This window comes from Phoenix dactylifera, unplaced genomic scaffold (assembly GCF_009389715.1).
Source record: "Phoenix dactylifera cultivar Barhee BC4 unplaced genomic scaffold, palm_55x_up_171113_PBpolish2nd_filt_p 001355F, whole genome shotgun sequence".
In the NCBI taxonomy this organism is placed as follows: domain Eukaryota; kingdom Viridiplantae; phylum Streptophyta; class Magnoliopsida; order Arecales; family Arecaceae; genus Phoenix; species Phoenix dactylifera.
Genome location: NW_024068683.1, coordinates 8487 through 21201, shown reverse-complemented (window position 1 = coordinate 21201; position 12715 = coordinate 8487). Strand labels below are relative to the sequence as shown.

Here is a 12715-nt window from a genome sequence, read left to right as displayed (position 1 = left end):
TAAGGGTTCGGATCCACAAAATATTGCAAAGACTAGTAGTTTCCAAGAATTGGTCGAAAGGACCTGTTCACTGATTCAAAATCATCTTATCTGCAGAATTTCGAGAGTTGTGGATATTTACTTTAGTACCTTACGGGCTTTATCGGTAATATTCCAGTTTACTCGAATTTTTACAACGACGGTTTTCACACTATTGTCTTTTTCAAGGTCAATACAGAGTTTTTTTTTTGTTCCTTTTTATATATATATTGTGCACTTTTACTCTTGTGGTGATTTCTCCGTGTAACGAGCAATCAGTCGACAACTCTCACACCAGTTGGCACAAGGTGTCAGGCATCAAGACTCCCCTACGGATTTATGCTCGGAGTTCTCATCACAAGCCTATTTGATCCTTGACAATAGGTAGCCCTTTTCGATGTTTCTGACTAAATCCATTATTATTGATGATTTTTTTTTTTTGGATTCGATAAATATGATTCATCAGGGTCCAAGGTTGCTACTATACTATCAACATAATGTCGAGCTTAGACCTTAGAAGGGTCGGCCAGTGTGTAGTGAAATTCCAAAGTATTAATTAGCTTACAACTCCCTAAGAGAGACTTAATAAAAAGAACTTAAATTTATATTACTTCCGACTAGTCATTGGGCTGTTTAGATTTTATATAACTTGTGTGTTTATCATTCTCGCATAAATGTATAGAAATTAGGTTTTTAAAAGCAAAAACTTTTTTTTTAATTTAATTTTTTTATTATTATTTCAAAAAATGAACACATTTTTTTTATTATTTTTATATTTTTTTAATTTTTTTTTTGGATGAAAATCAAGATGAATACCCCCAAACATAAACCTGACATTGTGAAGTGAAAACGAATGCAAGAGATGCAAATTAAACAAAAAATGCTTAAAAATACTTAAAAATACCCCCAAAACCTAAACCTAACATTGCCCTCAATGTTAAAGAAATTTAAGAGAATTGGGTTGCCTCCCAACAAGCGCTAAGTTTATTGTCTTCAGCCAGACACAGTGCATCCTTAATTATTTTGATAAACAGGGTTCGTCAAATTAAGGGATTCGATCAATTGCCCATCGGTAACACAGTCCACATAAGGTTTTAACCTTTGGCCATTGACTTTTAAAACAGGTCCACCATTGAGGTGTTGGATCTCTACTACACCATAAGGAGAAACATTTTTCACTACGAATGGTCCATCCCACCTAGAGCGAAGTTTATCCGGGAAGAGTCGCAACTTGGAATTGAATAGCCAAACTTTTTGTTCAGGTTCGAAGGACTTACGGTTAATGTTTTTATCCTGAAAAGCCTTAGTCCTCGCTTTATAAATTTTAGCATTTTCATAGGCCTCATTGCGCAACTCTTCAAGTTCACTTAGTTGGAGTTTTCGGTTAGGACCAGCTGCTGCCATGTCTAAGTTAAACTTTTTGATAGCCCAGAAAGCTCTATGTTCAAGTTCTACCGGTAAGTGACAAGCTTTTCCAAAAATTAATCGGTAGGGGGACATGCCAATAGGAGTTTTGTAGGCAGTACGGTATGCCCAGAGAGCATCATTTATCCTTTGAGACCAATCTTTCCTATCGGAACGTACCGTTTTTTCTAAGATGTGTTTTAACTCCCTATTGGATACCTCGACTTGTCCACTCGTTTGGAGATGGTATGAGGTAGCAACTTTGTGGGTGATGTTATATTTGCGAGCCAAAGCCTCGAAAGACCGGTTGCAAAAATGAGATCCCCCATCACTGATGATGGCTCGGGGTGTGCCAAAACGATAAAAGATGTTTCCATGTAAAAATTTAATCACAACCTTGTGGTTATTAGTTTTGGTGGCGACAGCTTCTACCCATTTTGAAACATAATCAACCCCTACCAGAATGTATTCGAAACCAAAGGATGGTGGAAAAGGGCCCATAAAGTCAATACCCCATACATCAAAGATTTCTATAATTAAAATAGGATTGAGAGGCATTATATCTCTACGGGAGATGGTACCCATCCATTGGCACCGTTCACAAGTTTGGAAAAAGTTATGGGCATCTTTGAAAAGTGTGGGCCAATAAAATCCACTCTGTAAAACTTTTGCTGCAGTTTTTCTACCCCCAAAATGCCCCCCACAAGCTTGTGAATGGCAGAATGAAAGAATACTTTGAAATTCGCATTCGGGGACACATCGACGGATTACTTGATCGGGACAATACTTGAATAGATCGGGATCATCCCAATAATAGAACTTTACTTGTGAAAAGAATCGGTTCTTGTCTTGAGTTGACCAATCATCAGGAATTCGTCCTATGGCAAGGTAATTTACTATGTTTGCAAACCATGGCGTTTTCATTCCTTGTACCCCAAATAATTGTTCATCTGGGAAAGCATCATGTAAGGGTGAGGTATTTTTAGAGGGCTCAAGAAGAATCCTAGATAAGTGGTCTGCTACGACATTTGCAGTTCCTTTCTTGTCCCGAATTTCTAGGTCAAATTCTTGTAGTAAAAGAATCCATCGAATCAGACGGGGTTTGGTGTCCTTCTTTACAAGAAGATGTCGAAGGGCAGCATGATCAGTGAATACGGTAACCTTGGATCCTAATAGGTAAGATCAAAACTTGTCTAGCGCAAATACTACAGCTAGCAATTCTTTCTCAATGGTGGTGTAGTTCAATTGTGCATCTGAGAGTGCTTTACTAGCATAGTAGATGACATGAGGTACTTTATCTAGCCGTTGCCCTAAAACTGCCCCAATGGCATAGTCAGATGCGTCACACATCAATTCAAATGGAAGGGTCCAATTAGGAGGCCGTATGATAGGTGCAGTGGTCAATTTCGAGCGAAGATTTTCAAATGCCTCTTTGCATGCTTTATTGAAAGCAAAGGGAGTGTCCTTGGCAAGAAGATTGCACAAGGGTTTGGAAATTTTACTGAAATCCTGAATGAAGCGACGGTAGAAGCCAGCATGGCCAAGGAATGATCGGATTTGTTTCACAGTTTTGGGTGGAGGGAGATTGGAAATAAGATCGACTTTGGCTTTATCTACTTCAATGCCCCTCTTGGACACGACGTGTCCTAAAACTATGCCTTCTTGAACCATGAAATGGCTCTTTTCCCAACTTAATACTAGGTTGGTCTCCTTACATCTTTTCAAAACTAAGGTCAAATTGTTCAGACAATCATCAAAAGAGGCCAAAAACTGAGAAATCATCAATGAACACTTCTAGAAAGTTTTCCACCATATCTGAAAAAATGGCCATCATGCATCGTTGAAAAGTTGCGGGTGCATTGCATAATCCAAAAGGCATCCTCCTATATGCAAATGTCCCAAATGGGCAAGTAAAGGTGGTTTTCTCTTGATCGTCCGGGTAAACAGGTACTTGATTATATCCAGAATAACCATCTAAGAAGCAGTAGAAACCTTGACCAGCCAACCGTTCCAAAATTTGATCTATGAAAGGCAGAGAGAAATGGTCCTTCCTAGTCATTGAATTAAGTTTCCTGTAGTCAATGCACACGCGCCAACCCGTGGTTGTGCGTGTTTGTATCAATTCTCCTTCCGTATTTTCAACCACAGTGGTAACCTGTAGTCAATGCACACGCACAACCACAGTGGTTGTGCGTGTTTGTATCAATGCACACGCGCCAACCCGTGGTTGTACCTGATTTCTTGGGTACCACTTGTGTCGGACTCACCCACTTACTATCAGAAATTGGGTAAATAATTCTGGCATCTAATAACTTCACCACTTCTTTCTTGACTACCTCCTTCATGTTAGGATTGAGTCTTCTTTGCATTTCTCGGGTGGGCTTTGCATCATCTTCTAGATGAATTCGATGCATACAAACAGAGGGGTCAACCACTTTCAAATCGGCTACAGACCATCCTATGGCATGTTTATTCTCTTCTAGCACCCTTAAAAGTTTAGCCTTCTGTTCAGTAGATAAGTTGGCCGCGATGATTACAGGGAGGGTATCTTCTGGTCCTAGAAAGGCATACTTAAGAGTTGTCGGAAGTGGCTTAAACTCAAGTTTAGGTGGAGAATCAATGGAAGGACAAAGTGGTGCGCTAGCAATAGGGGGAAGAGGTTCAGGTCGGATCTTCCAAGGAAGGAAACTCATGGGAGATTGATTGTTGAGTAAGATGTTAACTTCTTCTACGGCCTTGTCTATATCAAAGTTGTCAATATCAAAATGGGCCAAACATGCCTCTAAGGGATCATTTGCTAAGATATAGGGAAGGGCGTTCTCTACAAGATCATCCATTTCGTCAATTAGGCAACACTCGTCTTCCCTCACATGTTGGTCAGCGGCATGAAACAAATTCAACTTAATTTTCATGTTCCCAAATGATATATCCATTGCCCCAGTTCTACAGTTAATACATGCATTGGCTGTCGCTAAAAAGGGACGACCAAGAATCACAGGGATTTGTTTTTTAAGGTTGGGCACATGTTCCATGTCAAGGACGATAAAATCTACTGAAAAATAGAATTTGTCTACCTTGACAAGAACATCTTCAATCATCCCCCTTGGCATCTTCACCGATCGATCAGCCAATTGTAAAGATACCGAGGTAGGTTTCAATTCACCCAACCCAAATTTTTCATAGACTGAATAGGGTAGAAGATTCACACTTGTCCCTAGATCTAAGAGTGCTCGGTCGATGGAGTTATTTCCTATGACACAGGAAATAGTGGGAGCACCAGGATCTTTAAACTTTGGAGGGGTGTTGTGTTGGAGAATGAAACTTACCTGCTCAGTTAGGAGGACCTTTTTAGGCACATGTGTTCTAGATTTCCGCTTTTGGGTGCAAAGGTCTTTGAGAAATTTGGCATAGGAGGGAACTTGTTTGATGGCATCAAGGAGTGGGAGGTTGATTTTAACTTGTTTGAAGACCTCCATCATCTCTTCTAATGAAGTTCCCTTCTTGCCAAAGGGAGAGGGTGCATTAAGTGCTTCAGGGAATGGAGCCTTTGGAATGTGGGTTGTGGCAGATGGTGGACTAGCTGAAGAAGGTTTTGGGTTTTCATGTGATACATTCTTCTCCTCTTCTTCACCTTCCTTATTGTTACCCTCCCCAACCTTATTATCTATTATACATCCACTCCTTAGGGTAGTCAAAGCATTGGCTTGCTCATGATTTAGTCGAGTTTCTTGAGCCACGTATTGTCCCCTAGGATTACTCATTGGTGTTGACTTGGAAGCTTACCTTCCTCTCGTTTGTTTAATGCATTGGCTAGTTGACCCATTTGGGATTCTAGCTCAGCAATTGATTGCGTGTGAGAGTGTAATAGTTGTGTGTTTGCCTCCAAACCTTGAAGGGTAGTCAACACTTTCTCCTCAAAGGCTGTATTTCTTTGGGTTGGAGGAGGAAGGTGTTGAAATTGAGTTGAGGGACGGTAGAGATGAAAATTCTGAGGGTTTTGAAAATTTTGTGAGTAGGGTTGGGTAGTATTCGAAGCTTGCTGCCTCCAAGAAAAATTTGGATGATTCCGCCATCCCGAATTATATGTATTGGAAAATGGATCATTACCCGGTCTGGGTTGTGTTTGAGCAGCATTGATGTGTTCTTGCACGAGTTCGGAGAATTGGGGTGCTGAGGGGCACTCATGAATAGGATGCGATGGGCTAGAACAGATAGCGCATACTTGTGCTTGGGAAGAGCTAATGACATGTCCTCCTATCATTAGTTGGTCAATCTTATGGGACAATGCATCTACCTTGCTAGACAGGTCCATAGAATGACTTATTTCACAAATGGTCCCTTTTCTTTGAGAACTCGGAGGTACTTGATGAGAACAGGAAGCATAGTGGAGGGAGTTTTCATTAAGATTTTCAAATAATTGCCATGCTTCATGCTCATTTTGAAGCATGAAAGTCCCCCCGCATGCAGCATCGATCATCTGACGGTTTTGTTCAGTCAATCCGTCATAAAAACATTGCACTAGCTGCCACTTAGGTATTTGATGATGAGGGCATTTACGGATTAGGTCCCGAAATCTCTCCCAAGTTTCATGAAATTCTTCCCCCTCAGTTTGGGAGAAGCTTGTAATGGCACGTCTAAACTGGTTCGTTCTTCCTATGGGAAAGTATTTTTTAAGAAATTCTTGTTGCATTTGATCCCAAGAACGAATCGAGTTAGCTTCTAAAGAATTCAGCCATTGTTTGGCTCTATCTTTAAGGGAGAAAGGGAATAATCTAAGTTTTAGAGCATCATCAGTGAAGTTCTGAATCTTGACAGTGGTGCAAATCTCAAGAAATTCATCTAGGTGTTTATATGGTTCTTCGTTGGTGAGCCCATAAAAAGATGGGAGCATTTGGATCACACTAGACTTTATTTCATATTGTACAACTGCTACTTCAGGTAATCGAATGCAAGATGGGGAAGTGTAAATGGTGGGAGTAAAGTACTCCCTCAGGAGTTTGGGTTGTTCTTCAGCCATCTCAGGGGGTGGGAATGATTCTAAGGTTCTGATCTCAGCTCGAATATTTTTAAGGGTCCGTTCTATTTCAGGGTCAAAAGGTAATAGGTCACGTACTCTAGAATGACTCCCTTGCATACACTAGTACTTGATCCATCAAGCATGCAATAAAAGAAAAACACATAAATTCTTGTATTTGTCCTAAAATCACTAGACAGCTCCTAACTGGTTTGAAGAGGGCACCTAAGCCTCCAATCCGGTCTAATGAACCGAGTTGACCAGGTAAGCTCCCAGGTAAGTGGAGGGGTCACGATGCGTTCGCAAAGGTCCCACTTAAAACCCACTTGCCTCGAACAGATGAACTGTCTCCCTTATAGGGACAAAGCTTGCCTAGACATCAACTAAGCCACAGAGCGAAATTGGTGCAACTTTTGGTGATCTTCGTCCTATTGAGCTCGAATGTCCCTAGGAGCCAACGTCTAATTGATTTTAATTAAAGTGACACTATGTGAGATTGAGTTCACCTAAGTTGGGCAAGAATCCGGTGATGAAATCCGGCTCTTATCTTGTTGGGGTGATTGCCCTTACTATGTGCGGATTAATTTGTGTATGTGTATCAAGCATGTATTCACACTTTTGCTGAAATTAAAATCAAACAATCACCACAAAATTTCAAGCTAATAATTAATTTAAATAAGAAAGGTTTAGAGGTTACCAAAGAAAATTTCCCCAGCAATTTAAAATTTTTTTAAGTAAACCTCTAAAGCATTCCTTTTTGATAGCCAGATCTCCTCTTCGATTCCTGATCAAATAAGACCAAAAGAAAAATAATAATAATAATAAAAAAATTAGTAGAAGAGAAAAAGGAGATAAAAAAATTATAATAATAGAAAATATTTTTCTTATTTTATTTTAGATATATATATATATATATTTTGAAAGTTTGTTTTTTTTAATTAATTATTTTTTTTAATGATAGGAAAAATAACTATGCTAGCAATCTCCGGCAACGGCGCCAAAAATTGATCGGTTCTTTCAATTTTGAAAATAAACCACGCAATAGCACGTATCCTGTAGGATAGTAATTACGGGTGTCGGTCCACAGGGATTGAAGAATAAGTTATTTTTCTTTTAAAAATAAATCAAGAAGAAGGATGTGCTAACTTGATTTAACTAAATTAATCTATGAGTACGAATTGAAATTTATCAACGTAAATAGATCTAGGGTTTGGAATCCACCGCGTAGCATTGCATTAGGGACTGTGTTCTTAATTTTTATCTTTTGGAGAGGCATGCAAATTGGCTACAAGCCTTTTAAAATAAAAGCATAAAGAGTGTTAGGAAGATCCATCTTCGGTGTAGCATGAAGTGTCTACCTAAGTATGCTAATCTAGGATGCAGCACACTTCATCTTCCAGGCATGAATCATCTTAGACTACTTTAGCAAACATGATTAGTAAGTGGCATGCTCAAGGTTTAAACATCATAAAAGAAATATTTCATTGAAGATAAGAATTTAAACAAGCTCCAAAATAATAAAGAAAATAAGAACTACAATGCCCTGATACATTGCTAGGGCTTCATCCAGCCCTAGACTAGACGTTTAGCCGAGCATGGCTTCCGGACGACCTCTCATCTTCAAAAGAAAACCTTCACCTTCCATCATTCCCAAAATATCACAAAATATTCTCTTTCCCTCCCTCCTCTCTTTTTTTTTATTTCTTTTCTCTGGTTCGGCTCTCTTCTTCTCTTCACCGAAATAGGGTCTCCCCTGTTTTTCCTCAACCGAGCTCCCTCCTCATTTCTTCTCCCCTCTTCCTTTTATAGATCCCCACCAAGAATCAGCCAACGGTGGATCCATGATTTCGCGTGGAGAGGAGGAAGAACGCGTGCGTGATCGTTGGGACGGAATCCATGGGATCGGCTGGAGCTGACCGTGGGATGGAGGCGCTAATCCGGAAAAAGCTGGCTGGGTGGCTGAATCATGGGAGTCTGGGATCTCGGAGAAGACGGGAACGGAGCTAATCCATGGGAACGACTGCAGCTGGAAAGGACTGATGCGGAAGAGCGGGATCTCAGCTGCGGATGAAGAGGCGGAGGAATTGGGAAGAGAGGCTGCACCGTGTGGAAGATCTTGTGGAAGATCTCTCAGGCTGGAACGGGCTGATCGGAGGAGTGGTCGCTGGCGGTTGGAGCGGCTCGTTGATTGCAGTGGAGGAGTGGTCGCTGGCGGTTGGAGCGGCTCGTTGATTGCAGCGGAGGAGTGGTCGCTGGCGGAACATCCGGGGATGAAGACGATGCCACAGTTGGATGCGGAAGACGCCCGGCTGATTTCCCTCTTGGGTTTGGCACGCGGCTGAGGGAGGATCGGGTTGCGGATCTGGCTGGCGGGCTCGACGGGAGGAAGCCGTGGACGGTCGGGATGCTTACGGGGAGGAAGAAGATGAATAGTAGGATTAGTTATATATATATATTTTTTGTAACACTGTTCATATGAACAGTATTTTCACGGGACACTGTTCATATGAACAGTGAATCCAGTGATTCTTTCCGAAATTATTTTTATTTATTTTATTATATTCATTATTTTTTTTTTGTTTTAAATTTATAAATTTTATATGAAGGCAGGTAATGAATTTGGTTGGGAATTGACTTTGGGTTTGAGGTGGGTCATGATCGTTGATTTGCTTGAACTTACTCTCGAGCCCAATGTCGTTTAAATTTAATTCTTGCTAAACTTCTTCAGACCGGACTCAACAAGGCTAAAAGCAGGACCGTAACTTAATAAAAGGGTTAATCAAATATTTTTCCATACAATTATAACTTTTCAATCTAATCAGGACCAAAGCCCATTTAATTATAACCTTAGCCGGGTCAACACAATCTCCTTATATGTTTTTCTATAGTTTTCATTAAAGATTGCAATCAAGAGAGAGACAAGTTCAGAATCTGGTTTAAGAAAAGAATTATTTACCTCTTACCATAATTTAAATTTAATTCAATGTTTATTCAATTTCATGGTAAAATATGTATTTATCAGTTTAAAAACATTGATAAGTGCTATGGAAAGATAACTAAATTATAAATTATTAAGCACTTATCAGGAATCCTTGAGTAAGCTCGGATCAAAGCCCACGGATCCAAGGTTCTTCACCCGATTTGTGGGGGGCCTCTCCACGGCCGGCCGGTTCTCGGAACCGCTCCCTCCCCGGCGCTCGGTCTCCTCTGGCGATCGATCCCCTCTAACGCCGCCGCCCCCCCTCAACTCCCCTCTTCCACGATCGTGCCTAGGGCACGATTGTAATAGGTGGATGGGCCCGGTCTTTTCGGGCCGGCCCGTCAACTCTCTTTTTTTTTTTTTTTTTTTTTCTTCTGGGTTCTCACAATTTTCTTGCTTGTTATCAATTTTGATAAACAAGAATTTAACTTGTCTATCCAATAGTAGAAAAAGAACTTATATAATTAATATGATGATGTGCTTGTTTGATTTGCATCCTGTTTTCTAACCTATGGGAAGAGTTTTAATACATAAGATCATTTCTTGGCAGACATCTTTTTGAATGCTTTTTAGCAGAAGAGACTATCATGTTGTAGCCACAGAATGCGCTTGTTACGTTTACCATCTCAAGGCTGAACTCATGTGTACCAAAAATGATACTGTCTTGCTGATCTTCTGATATATATTTTTTTCTTCTGTGTGTGTCTGCAGGTGTTCAAACCATGACCTTTTTGTCCATCTATTTGGAAATCAACAGGTTTGACCAACTTTGGATCATCATATTTAGGTATAAAAAAACAGCAACAAGATAGCTATTTTACCCGGACGTTTCATTTTTAGGAGTTCTAGAAGGGTCAGCACTTTTGTATAATTGGACATTGCAAGCCACAATGTAAATGGGCACTCCACTTTGAGGTTCCCTATTGATGTCTGCAAAATTTGTTGATACTTGGCTCTCTCTCTCTCTCTCTCTCTCTCTCTCTCATCTGTCATGAAGGGACTTCTAGTTTTAATTGCTTGACGAATATCATTATATACATTTTTAATATTAAGCTATCACCGACATTTATCAATTTAAATACCTTAACAAATTTTCAGTGACCTTAGATGTGCTCAAGGAACAACTTGCATTATCTTTGCACATGTTTCTCTCTCTTCCCCTCCCCTTTTTAGGTTCTCTTTTTTCAGACAAGTATCATAGCAATGGCCTATATGTAGTTGCGTGCACAAGGTTATAATGCATGCAAGTTGTAAAGATGGTGTCATATACTACATGAAATTCAATGATCATGATTGCAAAATGAGGATTCAAACTAATGATGTGATCTACATGATATAAAATGTTTGGAGACAAGTTTAAGTGTTATCAAGATTCTTGTTTATGCATCAGGTTGTTCAAAAATTAATACGTTATATGGCACTGTCATAATTACTAATTTAGGATATTTTGATGCATAGGCAAGAGATCCAAAACGTATAATTTGCTAGAGGCATTTTAGATTTTCTAATTCACATTTAATTGTTTATATTTTCACTTAACCACTCTAATCTTTGACTTTTATAGTGGATGTCATGTTCTATTTTTTATTTATTTTTTTGTGTGGAGATATTAGTGGGTGTAAAGATAGTATTTTACACCTTTTGTTTTTGAAGCATACACAAATAGATCAAGAGTAATATGATTACACCTTTTGCCTTAGACGCATACCCATATAGATCAAGTGTAATATGGTATCTATATCCATATGCATGTGTTCCATGTTCCTATTCCTAAATTTATATAAATTATCATTTTCGACATTTGAGGATATATATATATATATATATATATATATATATATATATATATATATATATATATATATATATATATATATATATATATATATATATATATATATATATACACACACTTTATCAGGTGTTAGGGTAATCGTGCAAGATAGTGTCTTATTAATTCTTCTACCAATCTTTATAATGTACTTTAAGCGTACTTTCATTCTTTTTAGATAATTTTGCATAAAAAATCATTATACAATTTTGTAAAAAAAGGTTGAATTTTTTTCAACATCCATACATTTTTTTAGATATTTTTCAAGACACTTTTTTCCCCATGTATGAGGTAAATATGAGGTAAGCAGATAACATTTAGACATCCGTATGAACTTGCTTCATGCCATGGGAGAATTGGTGGGTGCATATGTTGAGGATAGTTTTTTTACCATTTTTGGTCTCTCTCTCTCTCTCTCTCTCTCTCTCTCTCTCTCTCTCATTATGCTTATGCTCGATCTGTCCTCTCTGATCCGAAGTCAGCCAACTCTCTTATTCAGAGTTGCTCTTTTGCCTAGTTCCTCTCCTGCATTTCACACATGAAAGCGGAAGATAATAGTCTTTTGGTGGCTTAATTTCAACATGAGAATTGAGCATTTATGTTATTGTATTTATAATAAGAGTACATAATTTGTATATCATTTAAAATTACAGAGAATACTATGTTCAAATCTTAAATTAGAAATAACGGAAAGAATCTCTTCAATATAAAGAATCTCGTCAATATAAAAGGAAGAGTGGAGTTGTTATAGCAGTCACGTAATTATAGAGGATTTGCATGATTTTTCTTGCCAAGTTGATGAAGATTTGGAGAATCGGTTTTGTTGGGGGAATACGGTTTTCCCCCAGTAATACAATAACCCTGCCACCGGAAGATTACGCAGTCGACGACCCCGGACGACTGAGGTCGGCGCCCGACCCCAGAGCGTCCGATCCTGGATCATCCGACCTAGAGGACTTCCGACCTCAAAGGCGGGTCTTTGTCGACCACCTGCCGCGGCCGTACCTCTCCGAGGTCCGGCCAAGGGCCATATCCTGCCACTGCCCCAGCATTTATTACACATGATCCCGGCAAATCCTCAGTTCACGCAACAATTAATGTGAATCTCCGGCCTACGCAACAATTAATGTGAATCTCTGGCCTACGCAACAATTAATGCGCGTGGCTCCTTTCATCTACGGATCCTCAGTTCTCCACGGCAAATCAGCTCGGCAGAGTCCTGTCCGCCATGATAAGTCTGACCCCAGCCTCACCGCCGACATCAATGCAATGATTCACCCGATCGCGTGACGGCTCAGGTCGTACGACGGCCTTACCTCCGACATCAGTGTAATTATTTACTTGTCCGTGCACCGGATCAAGCAACATGCCGAGCTGTACGACGGCCTTGTCCGGTCACATCGCAGGTAAACCCCCCTATAAAAAGGGGGGGAAGAGAGAAGGAAAGAAGACTACTGCTCCCATTTTC

At 39.7% G+C, this 12715-nt stretch overlaps 1 protein-coding gene and 1 non-coding gene across 4 annotated transcripts in view; both read left to right on the top strand.

The window, feature by feature from the left end:
* Window positions 1-10364, top strand: part of LOC103696861 (protein DJ-1 homolog C) — a 58354-nt gene extending 47990 nt beyond the window's left edge. For all 3 annotated transcript variants that reach the window (XR_005509822.1, XR_005509821.1, XR_005509820.1), the window contains one exon: window positions 10128-10364. The gene's annotated coding sequence lies outside the window, so the exon portion shown is untranslated. The remainder of the gene's footprint in view (window positions 1-10127) is intronic.
* Window positions 5958-6063, top strand: LOC120108487. Its single transcript, XR_005509823.1, has one exon. It is a non-coding gene; the product is annotated as a small nucleolar RNA R71 (small nucleolar RNA).
* Window positions 10365-12715: the final 2351 nt, after the last annotated feature.